Raw genomic sequence first — 13,058 nt, forward strand, 5'->3', positions numbered from 1 at the left:
TAGAGGGATTTGACTTTCATTAGATACCAAGAGGCAATACACCTATTTTGACCTTTTTGTGGGTTAAAAATACATGTCATACAAAAAACTGAAAACCTCATTGAAAACCCTGTGCATTCTTTATTATTTCTTACAAGATTTTCAAGAACTGATTTGCTATTAACTGAATCAGACATTTTTCCTTCACTGTAATCACTTTTAGGATCTAAACTTATTTAATTTAATTCAGATGGTTCTCTTTATCTCCCTATTTTTTCCCATGCTACCATAACTATTTTGCATAAGTCAGCCAGTATATTTTGATGATTTTTATTAATATTCAAGATTTATTTATTTAACACATGATAAATATCATTGGTTTGCATTTCTGTGAATTCCCATCCCAGTCATCAACTGTGGAAGAGAAACAAATACAAAAAGCTAGGTGTGAATTTTGAGTGAAAGTCAATTTAAGATGACAGGCATGGGTAATAGGAAGATGAAACACTCTTCAACTAAAAAAGGCCTTCTAGATGGATGATTTGACTTCCAAGAGACAAGAAGGAACTCTAGGCCAAAAATGATAAATAAGGTAAACCCAGAATTTGCAGTGATTATGACCATGGCAAGGAAGAGAATTAAAAAAAAAAAGGAAAGGAAGTTATGAACTAAATTAAGTACCAGAAATCAACTAAGTTGTAAGAGAAAGGGTTGACAACTTGGCATTTAGTATTCTGGTTATTTTTATTTTTTTTGGAGGAAAGTTGGGGCATGTTACTTTAAGATTCCACAATAAGATTTACATAATTCACACCTACCACCCCTATTCATTCACAGCTTCATTGTTACAATGTAAACATCCATCACTTGCCATTAGACAGTTGTACTGGGGAAAAAAAGAGGAAAAAACAAGTGGGAGTATGTCTTTCTAATGACAGAGAGACATACTCCCACTACAACTAACCCTATTTCAGAAATGTTGGCTGAAATAATTTTTATTATAGCAATACCAAACATCTCAGCAAGTCAACCAGACTCGTTCTCAGCGAGCTAACTAGACTTATTCTCAGCGAGCTAACCAGAATTATTCTCAGCGAGCCAACCAGACTTATTCTCAGCGAAAAAAAAGCCGAATTTATCTCGGGCATATCCTTTGGAAAGCCCCAGTAATTTATGAGGAGTGTATTCATAGGATATATGATCTAAAAGTACATGATCATTTCTTTCTTAAAATGAATTTTTTCGTCATAAACTATCTTTTATCTCAGAGATCTCATCAAAATAAACGCAAATCAAAATGACAAATCTAATTCGCTATGAAAAAATGTTCTGACATGTTTATGTTTAGGAAACTTTTCTAGATTATTACAGAGATTAGATTGCTTCGGTAAGGATATTATTAGCAAGAGATCTTTGATTTATAAAATGATTGTTTGTGAATTTTTAACAAACAGATAACGAGGTTAATAATTATGCACTTAGCAGCTGCCATCCTGGGGGTCGACCCTGGGGTCATACAGGGGAATAGACTTTTGTCGCCAATTTTTGTTCTAGGACGGGGGCATTGAAGTGCATTTGCACTTCCGAGACGAGACACATGGGAAAACACCCACTGGATTTTTACCATTGCCGCCATCTTGAGAATAAGAGGTCCTTACCATGGGGACTGGTTATTACCATTGATATCTTCAGATGTAAAAAAACTACTACTACTACTACCACTTTTTCCAGTTAGTCGCCGCCAAAAGCCACATTGGATGTTTTTAACTTTGAGGCCTGTATAGTAAACACAAGCTGAAGTAAGTTTTTGTTTGTGGCAAATAACATTCGTTTGGAGCATTACATTGTTTGAGTTAGTAGAGCATACTTCTTTGTCCCCAGGGGAGGGGCATTGGTAGCTTTATGTTGAACAATGTTATTGTTGGTTAGGGGGTTTAGGAAATGCCTTTGCAATGCCCAGGGGTTCTCCAGGGTTACCCTCTTCCCCCCCCCCCCCCCTGGGAGGGCCGCTGGTAAGTGCATAATTACCATGATGACTAAAACAAAAATTTTTGTTATCAGTTGCATATAATTATAGCTCATTGATCTCTTTGCCTCTGGAAAATGTTGTCAAATAATACCAAATATCTGGCCCGATTACAGTCGACTAATACATATTGGAAAACTTTATATCATTTATTCTCATCAAATTTGCAAAGATAACTTTTTGACAAGTAGCAAAAGAAAAGTTAAGGCTATTTCAATATACAAGACATTACATGATAATTTTTGCACTTATTAATAACTTCATCTACACTTTAACTAGGTTTTTCGTTTCCTTCTTGCTGAGATTCATTAATTTTCTTCTTTCTTCTCTTTCGGGTCTTCTTTTTCTTCATTTCTGGTTTTTTTAGGATAGTAAGAAATTTTTGTTGTCATTCGTTTATAGGTTTTTGCTAATGGTCATGCAGGATTGGAATTTCCCATTTTGGAATGCTTTGAGCAAATAAGAAAACTGGAGAAATTCACCAGCAATGAAACTTAATGAATTTTGTTTGTTAAATCTTACCCTCACTTAAAGTCTTCCTCTCCTCAATGTCGTGTCTTTGCTCTCCCAAGTCCTTGTCATCTTTAAAGTTAAAGAGAAAGGCCTTGATTTTTTTTTCATCTTGCAGTTCGCAGTTAAATTTGTATTATGCATGAGTATATAAAAATATAACTTTATAAAGGTGATTTCTTGTTACTTTATTTAAAGTTTGCTATCTTTAGAAGTACAGAAACAAATAGGTTTACAGCTTCATTTTTTCATTTTTAATTTTTTTAAAATTCTGTAAAGAGAATTCTCTACTTACCAGGAATAGTGGAATCAAGGGATTTATCAGAATCAAACTTGCCATAGAAAGACACCTGAAATCAACTAGAGTTTTGAAAGATAAGTAAAATTAATAAGATGGATTTTTAAAAAGAAAAAAAAAAAAACTAAGGGACCAAATGATCTGTTTTCATTTTTCTCACCTCATCATCTTTTCCAAATATTTCATTTGCTTCATCTTTTTTCTGTGAAGTAAAATTGACATAAACCATTTTTTTTTTAATTTAGCTGTTACTACATGGCCTTTTCAAGATCCTTTTTACATGTTACTTACCCTTGTTATCAGGCACGATTTTTCTGATTGGATGAGATTATCAGTGGGTAGTTTTGTATCAGAAAAAAAAAACCAGATTCAAGTTGATGTAATGTAAAATAGTCTTGGGAAGTCTCTTGACCCACCCAGTCATACACCTCCGGTAAATAAATTGATGAGAGAGAATGTAAGCATGTTGATGCTTAATTATTAAAGGCCATGCACTACAGTTGTATAGTGTGCAGGCATATCTATTTAACAGAGCAGGCTTATATATATATATATATATATATATATATATATATATATATATAATTAAGCCTCCGAGGAAGACCGAGATGTTCGAAACTTCGAGCTAATAAACCAACAAAGCTACATTGGAGTTGGCCTCTTGACCATCACTTTTCTGCTTATATATATATATATTTAACAATTATTCCACGAGTGCGCATTGGATATGAGATGATAGATAGCCAACGGGGTGCGTAGTGCCGAGTTGGCTATAATCGTCTCATATCCAACAAGCGCGAGTGGAGTAATTGTTTTATTACAAACCTTAAATCAAATTATTAAATTTCATTAAATTGTTAGCTCCCTCTTAATTTTAAGCTGACACGTGCTAACCATATTTGTAGATTATGGTATATTGGCTGATATACCATAATGGCTAAGCCAATAAAAGGTCTTGAATTGCATTATCCAATGATCAAGTTTTTAATAAATATTATATATATCATGTCCAAATTGAGCACTCTATCTAGGATGAGTCATTGCTGCTGCAATTGCGCATGCTCGCTAGTTTACTCTAGTTTGAACACTCTGGCATGGCTTAGACGATACCACAAAGGTTGGGTCGTTTGGGGTGACCATCTCAGTTCTCCCCCATTCTAGCATCAGCACTGCACTGACGAGGCCCAGAAGGCCGAAACAGTACTTTCTGCAGTTAGTTATATTACGATCTACCTCCTCGAAATTAGCTAGACGGGTCCTACGGTAAATTTTCACTGGTTTAAAAGAAGGATTAACCAACCTAATAGGGATAGTACCATCCTCTGCAATACTAACAAGCTCTGATACTCCAAAAATCGAATAACGGTGAGATAAATCAGGCTTTGGAACAATCATGTCATCGATACCATACTTATTTGACGAGTCTTCAAGTTCCTCAGAAATCAAAATTTGTGACTGAGGTGGAATCACAAAGGTACGAGAGGCATGGGCCGAAGAATGAAGGCTTTATCGATTAAATAATTGTCGTCATCTACGCGTACACCCTCAAAAGGAAAAGGTCTGGGCTCAGAAGGAAAAACTAACTAATCCATTCTCAAAATTAACTTTGAAACAAAATCGTTGAAGAAAATCTCTACTCAGCATAAAATCAAAAGACAGGCCCTCTATCACACCTACTTAGAAAATAAATACACGAGAATAAATAACGAATTCCATCGAAGTCTTTACTATTGTAGTCAAAAGAGAACCATTGACTGTAGTCGCACTTTCTGAATCAGGCACACCAAGTTTTGGGTAAGCGTGACATAAATACTGACGCCACACTTAAGCACTTACTGCTGTGACAGAAGCTCCGGAATCTATTAAACATTGAAAATCATAACCCTTCATGCTAACAGATAGAAGAGAACTTCCAGCCGGTGCAAAAGAAATAGAAATGTTATCAACTTCGTCCTCTACATAATTACTAACGGGATTTGATATCGGCTGTACAAAAGAATCCGCTTCAGCGCTGCTGCTAAAATTATTCAAAGTCCTCGTGACGGATAAACTTGTTGACACCTGTTCGCCATTCTCTAAATCACTGCTAGCCAAAGGCGAGTAGTCACTACATAAAGTTTCGTTGCTATCGGGTACCTCGTTTTGCTTAGCGTTGTTCGAAATGACCTCCGAAATAACAATATCGTCACCACTCAACATATCATCAACAAAAACATCTGCTTGCTCAAAAACTAGGCTGTTTTCTTCAACAACAGAACTTTTAGAACTTGGAGGTTCTTCCTTTGAGACCTCACATAAACACTGAGTAGTTTTATCCTGAATAGACAAAGTAGAAAAATTCGGCGTACTGGCGCTTGAAAATAAAGTCGCGTGTCCTTTGCCAGACACCGGAGGTCGTTTAAGTACTTCCACAGTACTTGTCATGACTACTTCAAACAATTCAAGTACCTTAATAACGATAGCTAGAATAATGGACAAAATAATGGCGATACCACTCTCCAAACAAGCGCCTTGTTTTTGTCTACCACTCTGCGGATGTTGACTAGATGAATGTTTTGGCAAGGTTTGACAATTATCTTTGAACTAACATGTTGCGCTAAATTAATTCTCTCATCTACTGAAATATCGGTAGGCTTGACTTTACTGAAAGCAAGTTTATCAGCCTCGAGCGATCCTCCCGATAAATTTTCACGATCGGAAAGATTTTCTCTGGTCTCTCCGCCCTCGTAAATAAGATCTTCTTCGGAGTCAGAACTTTGGCTACCGGAACAAAATTCCAAAAGCGTCCTTTAACAACTTGTAGATAACGGGTGCTCCACCGGTTTTGTTGGGGGTTTTTGCCACTTGCTTATACGAATTGATGAAAGGTACCAGGACTCTGTAATTTTCTTCTTTATTCTCTTCTGGAGAGCTACTAAAGCAACGCTCTATGCATCTAATAACAATCATCACCATACTCTAGCGTGAGGAACCAACGCTTTAAGTAGGAAAATCGTAGACCTGTTTGGGTTAGCTGACCGTGAGAGTTTCCGCAGTGTATTCGTTGTTTTGCAAAGGGGGAAATAGGGTGGCTCGCTCCGAAACAGTTGGCGAGCACCAAAGAACCAATTAAACGCCAATGATCGAGGTACATACGAGAATCACGCGCACAAGCAGAATCTTCAGCGTGGGTAAAACTGAAGGTCAGTTTTACCAACCCAAACATGACCACCTATATGAAACTAATTATTCTCAACCATAACAAGCGATTAAAATGTCTAGCACGACAAGACGGAAATCCGCCAACGGAGCCAAGTTCAAGCACACACCAAAAATAAAAGATCAAAACTATAAAATTACCAAAATAAAACGTTGACGCAAAAAGGCGAGACTTAACAAAACAAAAGGGAAACCTAAAAATACTCAAAATAGCAATCCTTTAAAATACTCTACAACACCTCTATCCACACCGCCGAGTGCGTATCGCAATTTACCGTTGAAGACATTTTTCTGCGATCATTGAAGGAAATCAACTGAAGCGCTCCTTCAAATTTTTATGTGTTCAAAGTGTAAACATTGGTTACGTGAAATAGGGGAAGAACCTATGGACATTTCTTAATCACGTCGGACACGATACGCCAAAATTTGCTGTGATTGAAATAGAGAGTAAACTAGATGTCATTTCGTTTGCATCAAATTTACTCACTCTCACAATTATTTATTCTTCTCATTTACTCTCTCGTTATAGTCATTTTATTTCTCAAATGTACTCAGTTCGTGGGGCTCATCTACACTCGCGGTAAGACATTGCCACTAAGAAATGAGACTTTAACTTTTTTAAAACAGTTTATAACAGTGATAGATAATTCTATTTACACTCTTCCCTTCTCTTTCTTCCTCTTTCCTGCTCCTGCACGCGCGCGTCCGGAATGCAGTCGCGTGGCGACCGTGGCAATGTTTCCACCTTTTAGTAGTGGTACTTTGAATGTTTTGTAACCATTGATGCAAGTCGATATCATCTGAGCTAAAGTCGATTTTGGATTATGCTCCTTGTAATTCTTCTAATCGCTTTATCACATATAGATGTCGAGGTTTTGTGTAAAACTTGCTTGTATATAGGTACTTGCTATGTTGCCTCTCTTTTAAGTTTTTCATTTTGTGTTTAAACGGATATCCAGGAACGGTTTGATTGTATTTATCTTCTTTTCGACTTCTATGGAGGGATGGATTTCAGTGAGATACACCACTTGTCTGATTGGATGAAACTGAACTTTCTTCATCATCAGTTTGGTCCCATGTATGATCATACCATTCCGACTCGTAGCCACTCTTATACAACCATTGCTAGTTTTCCATTGGCCTATAATTAATTGACACATGTCATAACTCAGAAAAAAAATCGGTAACAATTTTGACAGACAGGTCATTGACTTTGATCCCAAAAAATGTAACGATGCTATGACTTGATTAAAGTTTGATGGACAGATAATAATGAGACTACCTAGGTTACAACGCCTGCTGTCATTTCGTATTTTCCCCGATTTGTCTGCTCTATGGTTTATTTTTTACCCGAGAATTGTGATGTTCATGAGCATGGTGCTGCGTTTTTGAATAATCTTATCGCTCGATTTTTTTCTGAGAATTTTTTAATGTATGAAATGGGTGATTTGATTATTTCTCTTGGAATCATGCCATTGAATTGCGTTGATGTATCGTTGTTATTATTTTCCTCACTTGCGAATTTTGTATGAAATTTAAAGTCAAACACTTTCGTGACTGTTAGGGAACGGACTCACACGTTACATTTTTATTTTTTTAATTAAGATTTGTTTATGAACTAAACATTTTTATTGAGAGAAAAGCTATCGCATGTTTTTACCTTGAACGGACCATTGTTCATTTTCCGAGAATTTTGAATACTCATTAGAATTGTGCAGCGAATTTTAAATATCCCTATTGTTCATTTTCTGAGAATTTTGAATACTCAAGAAATGCTCCCTGCGTAGTACTTAATGCATCACATCAAACATGAAGTTTTCAATTTATTTACATCAAATTATTAAACACACTCCTTCGTCATATGTTTGTTTCCAAACTTCGTCCACTCAAGTATAAGAGTGGAAGCAAGAGAGACACTTTCCTGGGTGGAAAACATTTGTCAAGTAGCTAGAACGATATAGTCTTTACAGTATATCAAGCTGATGCGAATTAAGTTACGAGCACTATGTTTCTTAAGTTTTAACATGCAAATAAGTAGTGGTAGCCACATAGTTGCAAGTTTTTAATTCATTGAAAAAACTCCCCATCACATTTTACCACTTTATCACGATTACTTCATGTTAACTCTGTACAGCCTTTTCATTATTTAAAAGACCACTAACTGAAAGCAAGTAACAGTCAAATCAACAAAAAAGGGGGCTGTTGAAAACTAATTGTATTGCTCACTAAGTAGCAAAATTTCCGGGCGCCTACCAAAAAAGGCAACATTGTGACTTCATTAGCCACGGTTGTTCTAAATTATCTTTGAACAGATTATTCTATATCAATGTGTGGTAGATCGCTATGCAAATGTTGGCAACTTTAGCAGCACACTAAAATTCATCAATTGGCACAATTCATGTCTTCTTAATCTTGCGTTTTAATATGGGAGAAGGAACCATCATAATTAAAACTTTTTGACCGGAAAAGCTTACCTAAAAAGGAAGCTTTCGGCTAGCTTTCGATATTTCTGCGAATCGATTATGTGCCCCCGGAGGCGCTATTGTGAATTTATTTTGAGATGTTTATTATCTGTCGTTAGTGTCACGGCAAGAACTGAAATAATTATATCTTTCGATCTACTGGGCATAATTCGCTGACTAAAACGGTAAAATGTTTCCCCTCTGAAAAACAATTCTCGAAATTATTTTGTGATGTTTATTTTTTTCTGTAGTACTCCGAAACAAAGAGTAGGTAGCGCCTAGAAACATCCCGTCAAAAAGGGGTCAAGATCGGAATTCTATTGTTACTCTCTCTCACTTACTCACTCACTCATTCACTCACTCACTCACTCATTCACTCAATCAATCCCTCACTTACTCACTCACTCACTCACTCACTCACTCATTCACTCACTCACTCACTCATTCACTCAATCAATCCCTCACTTACTCATACACTCATTCACTCACTCACTCACTCACTCACTCATTCACTCACTCACTCACTCACTCACTCACTCAATCAATCAATCCCTGGATCACTCACAGTTTCTAGGCAACGAGTCGATTTTAAATCGTCACGATTTATAAGTCACTCGATAGACGATTTAAAGCGAGAATCGTTTGTTTGTGAATAGAAACGCACTCACATTTTCTTGGCAACGAGTCGATTTTAAATCGTCACGATTTATAAATCACTCGATAAACGATTTAAAGCGAGACTCGTTTGTTTGTGAATAGAAACGAGACTCGTTTGTAGAAACGAGACTCGTTTGTAGAAACGAGACTCGTTTTTAGAAACGAGACTCGTTTTTAGAAACGAGACTCGTTTGACAAAACGAGACTCGTTTGACAAAACGAGACTCGTTTTTAGAAACGAGACTCGTTTTTAGAAACGAGACTCGTTTGACAAAACGAGACTCGTTTGACAAAACGAGAGTCGTTTTGCGAAAGAAGGCTCGTGTGCCAAACTTTGCTCTTGGCGCATGCGCCGAAGTATAGTTTTTTTTCCAGGGTAAAGTTTTAGGTTCAAGATAAGCTGGGATTTTGCTGCAATATGTTAAGGTAATCTCTATTTTCTTTTTCTTGGGATTACAAAGTGCAGGGAAGGCCTAAACCGATATTTTTATAGAGCTTCTGGCATGAATTTCAGCAGATAAAGTAGCACTGGATATTTATGTCGAATTAAGTTCAAAGCTTAAATCGGATCCTATCCCATTACTAAGGTTACTTCATTTTTCCACAACAAGAGGGAAACCAGAAATTAAAACCATGAAAGATGTACATTTTGATAAATAAAAATTAAATGCTGAAACTTCATATTCATTATGCAAGGAATATTTCATCATATTTTGCTGTTTTAGACTTTTTTTCCCTTCAAGCAGACGCATAGCTGCTTGAACTTGGGCTTTCTCTATCGCACATCTGGAGTTATCTTTAGGAGACTGCCCTATTGCCATTTGTGCTGTCGTTACGCAATTTTGTCATTTCCAATCATGGATAAGTCTACTTGTTTTTATTTTTGCCTGCTAGAGTGTAATGAATGTTGTTATGGTACTAGACAATAATCAAAAAAATATATTACTATATAGCAGTAGGTTCTTACAGATGCCAAAGGTTCAAATTGAAAAAAAAAAAGCCGAATTTATTGCGGGCGTTTCCTTCGGAAAGCCCGAGTAATTTATGAAAACTGTATTCATAGAATACATGATCTAAAAGTACATGATCATTTCTTTCTTAAAATGAATTTTTTCGTCGTAAACTATCTTTTATCTCAGGGATCTCATCAAAATAAACGCAAATCAAAATGACAAATCTGATTCGCTATGAAAAAATGCTCTGACATGTTTATGTTTAGGAAAATTTTCTAGATTATTACAGAGATGAGATTGCTTCGGTAAGGATATTTTTAGAAAGAGAGCTTTGATTTAGTGATTGTTGGTAAATTTTTAAGAAACAGATAACGAGATTAATAATTATGCACTTAGCAGCTGCCATCCTGGGGATTGACCCTGGGGTCATACGGGGGAATAGACTTTCGTCGCCAATTTTGCATTGAAGTGCATTTGCACCTCCGAGACGAGACACATGGGAAAACACCCACTGGATTTTTACCATTGCCGCCATCTTGAGAATAAAAGATCCTTACCATGGTGACTGGCTATTACCATTGATACCTACAGATGTAAAAAAACTACTACTACTACTACTTTTTCCAGTTAGTCGCCGGCAAAAAGCCACATAGGATGTTTTTAACTTTGAGCCCTGTATAGCCCTGTATAGTAAACACAAGCTGAAGTAAGTTTTTGTTTGTGGCAAATAACATTCTTTTGGAGCATTACATTGTTTGAGTTAGTAGAGCATACTTCTTTGTCCCCAGGGGAAGGGCATTGGTAGCTTTATATTGAACAATGTTATTGTTGGTTGGGGGGCTTAGGAAATTCCTTTGCAAATGCCCAGGGGTTCCCGGGGTCACCCTCTTCCCCCCTGGGACGGCCGCTGATAAGTGCATAATGACCATGATGACTGAAACAAAAATTTTTGTTATCAGTTGCATATAAGTATAGCTCGTTGACCTCTTTGCCTCTGGAAAATGTTGTCAAATAATACCATCTGGCCCGATTACAGTCGACTAATACATATTGGAAATCTTTATATCATTTATTCTCATCACATTTGCAAAGATAACTTTTTGACAGGTATTAAAAGAAAAGTTAAGGCTATTTCAAAATAGAAGACATTGCATGATAATTTTTGCACTTATTAATAACTTCATCTACACTTTAACTAGGTTTTTCGTTTCCTTCTTGCTGAGATTCATTATTTTTCTTCTTTCTTCTCTTTCGGGTCTTCTTTTTCTTCATTTCTGGTTCTGTGAGGATAGTAAGAATAAATTGTTGTCGTCAGTTGTTTATAGGTTTTTGGTCATGCGGGATTGGCCTGAATTTCCCATTTTGGAATGCTTTGAGCAAATTAGAAAACTGGAGAAATTCTCCAGCCATGAAACTTAATGAATTTTGTTTGTTAAATCTTACCCTCACTTAAAGTTTTCCTCTCCTCAATGTCATGTCTTTGCCCTCCCACGTCCTTGTCATCTTTAAAGTTAAAGGGAAAGGCCTTGATTTTTTTTCTTCTTGCAGTTGGCAGTTAAATTTGTATTATGCATGAGTCTATAAAAACATAACTTTATAAAGGTGATTTCTTGTTACTTTATGTAAAGTTTGCTATGTTTAGAAGTACAGAAACAAATAGGTTTACAGCTTCATTTTTTCATTTTTAATTTTTTAAAATTCTGTAAAGAAAATTTTTCCACTTACCAGGAATAGTGGAATCAAGGGATTTATCAGTATCGGGTTTCATACACGAGTAAGTCCCTTTAGAACTTCTGCAATAGAACCTTCTGCTATCACATCACACTCTACACACAGTTCCCGCAAGCCAGCATCCTGGAAGCGTTTGCCAGTGTTGGACAACATGGTGCATGCTGTGTGGAATACTTCCATTTTCATAACCATATCTTTCAATTTTGCGCTTTGTTTCCATTGTCCCTCGCTTGCCTTTGCATACAGTGTTAAGTCAATGACGAAGCCGATGCTCTTTAAGTTGAGCGTGTTCTTTACCTTGAGAGACTGCACTAGAACCTTGTGAACGGTAGCCATGTCATTAGCAGGCACATCGATACTCGGGAGATACCTGTTGACAGCCAGTGAGACAGTTGATCCTCATTAAGGAGAGAAATGTTAAATCCATCCTAGCCACTGGCCTTTTGGTTCCCGCACCAGAAAGGGTCTCCTCCAATCTATCTATAATACCCCACGGGAGTGTTGCTTTGATATATGGCTTGATAGTTTCAGGCAAAGGACCGATCTCATGCCCCAATCGGTGTGGCATCTGGATAAGTTGAACATTGTTCGGCATACGGTAACAGTATTTGCTTGGGTGGTTTTTGTAATCCTGCCGTAACTCCTTAAATAATGTCCTGGCCAAAAGAGGTAACAAGGCGCCGCACGCGATCAGAATATTCCGCCGAGATGTGTGTGTGTTGCCAGTTTAGAGTATAGAAACGCATCTAGTTCTTCTGAAAGTTTGACTGCACTATCACATAGCTCGGTAGGTTTCGGAGGCCATGACATCTTAGTAATATTTGGGTGAAGTGCATCACAGAAGTACAGGGCAGCTTAAGATTCATATATAAATATGAAAGGAAACCCTATGTATTAACATCTGAAGTTTCTTCTCGGATTACCCTAGACGTGGGTGTGGATTTTCAGAACGGTTTACTTTTAAGTGTAAGCAGATGGTGAAAGTGTGGCCTGAGAAAGGCTTTGAATGGCTACGCACCTCATTTCTGTGTTTTCAAACATACAACCTTTTTTCGCGATTTTCTTTACATATCAAGAAAAACATCTCGATTTCTCCTTTGATGCTGATCACAAACTTTTTCTTTTTTTAAATTTGTTATTTCATGCTATTCTGACATCTTACTTTTCTACATTTACATATCCGCTCGCTTGCACCGGCTCTACAATTTCTTCTTTTCTACTTTTTATTCCAAACAAGTTAATGA

General features: G+C 36.8%; 1 long non-coding RNA gene across 9 annotated transcripts in view; it reads right to left on the reverse strand.

Moving 5' to 3' along the window:
- Positions 1-293: 293 nt before the first annotated feature.
- LOC148718543 (uncharacterized) overlaps positions 294-13,058 on the reverse strand; it is a 116,135-nt gene continuing 103,370 nt past the window's right edge. For 3 of the 9 annotated variants that reach the window (XR_015993690.1, XR_015993688.1, XR_015993702.1), the window contains 5 exons: positions 2,974-3,015; positions 2,811-2,865; positions 2,528-2,587; positions 798-2,359; positions 294-393 (listed from right to left, as the gene is read on the reverse strand). This is a non-coding gene — a long non-coding RNA (uncharacterized LOC148718543). Of the gene's footprint in view, positions 394-797; positions 2,360-2,527; positions 2,588-2,810; positions 2,876-2,973; positions 3,016-13,058 lie in introns of all 9 variants that reach the window. The other 6 variants (XR_015993698.1, XR_015993700.1, XR_015993703.1 and 3 more) reach the window with 5 other exon arrangements.

Source organism: Stylophora pistillata, chromosome 12 (genome assembly GCF_964205215.1).
Source record: "Stylophora pistillata chromosome 12, jaStyPist1.2, whole genome shotgun sequence".
In the NCBI taxonomy this organism is placed as follows: domain Eukaryota; kingdom Metazoa; phylum Cnidaria; class Anthozoa; order Scleractinia; family Pocilloporidae; genus Stylophora; species Stylophora pistillata.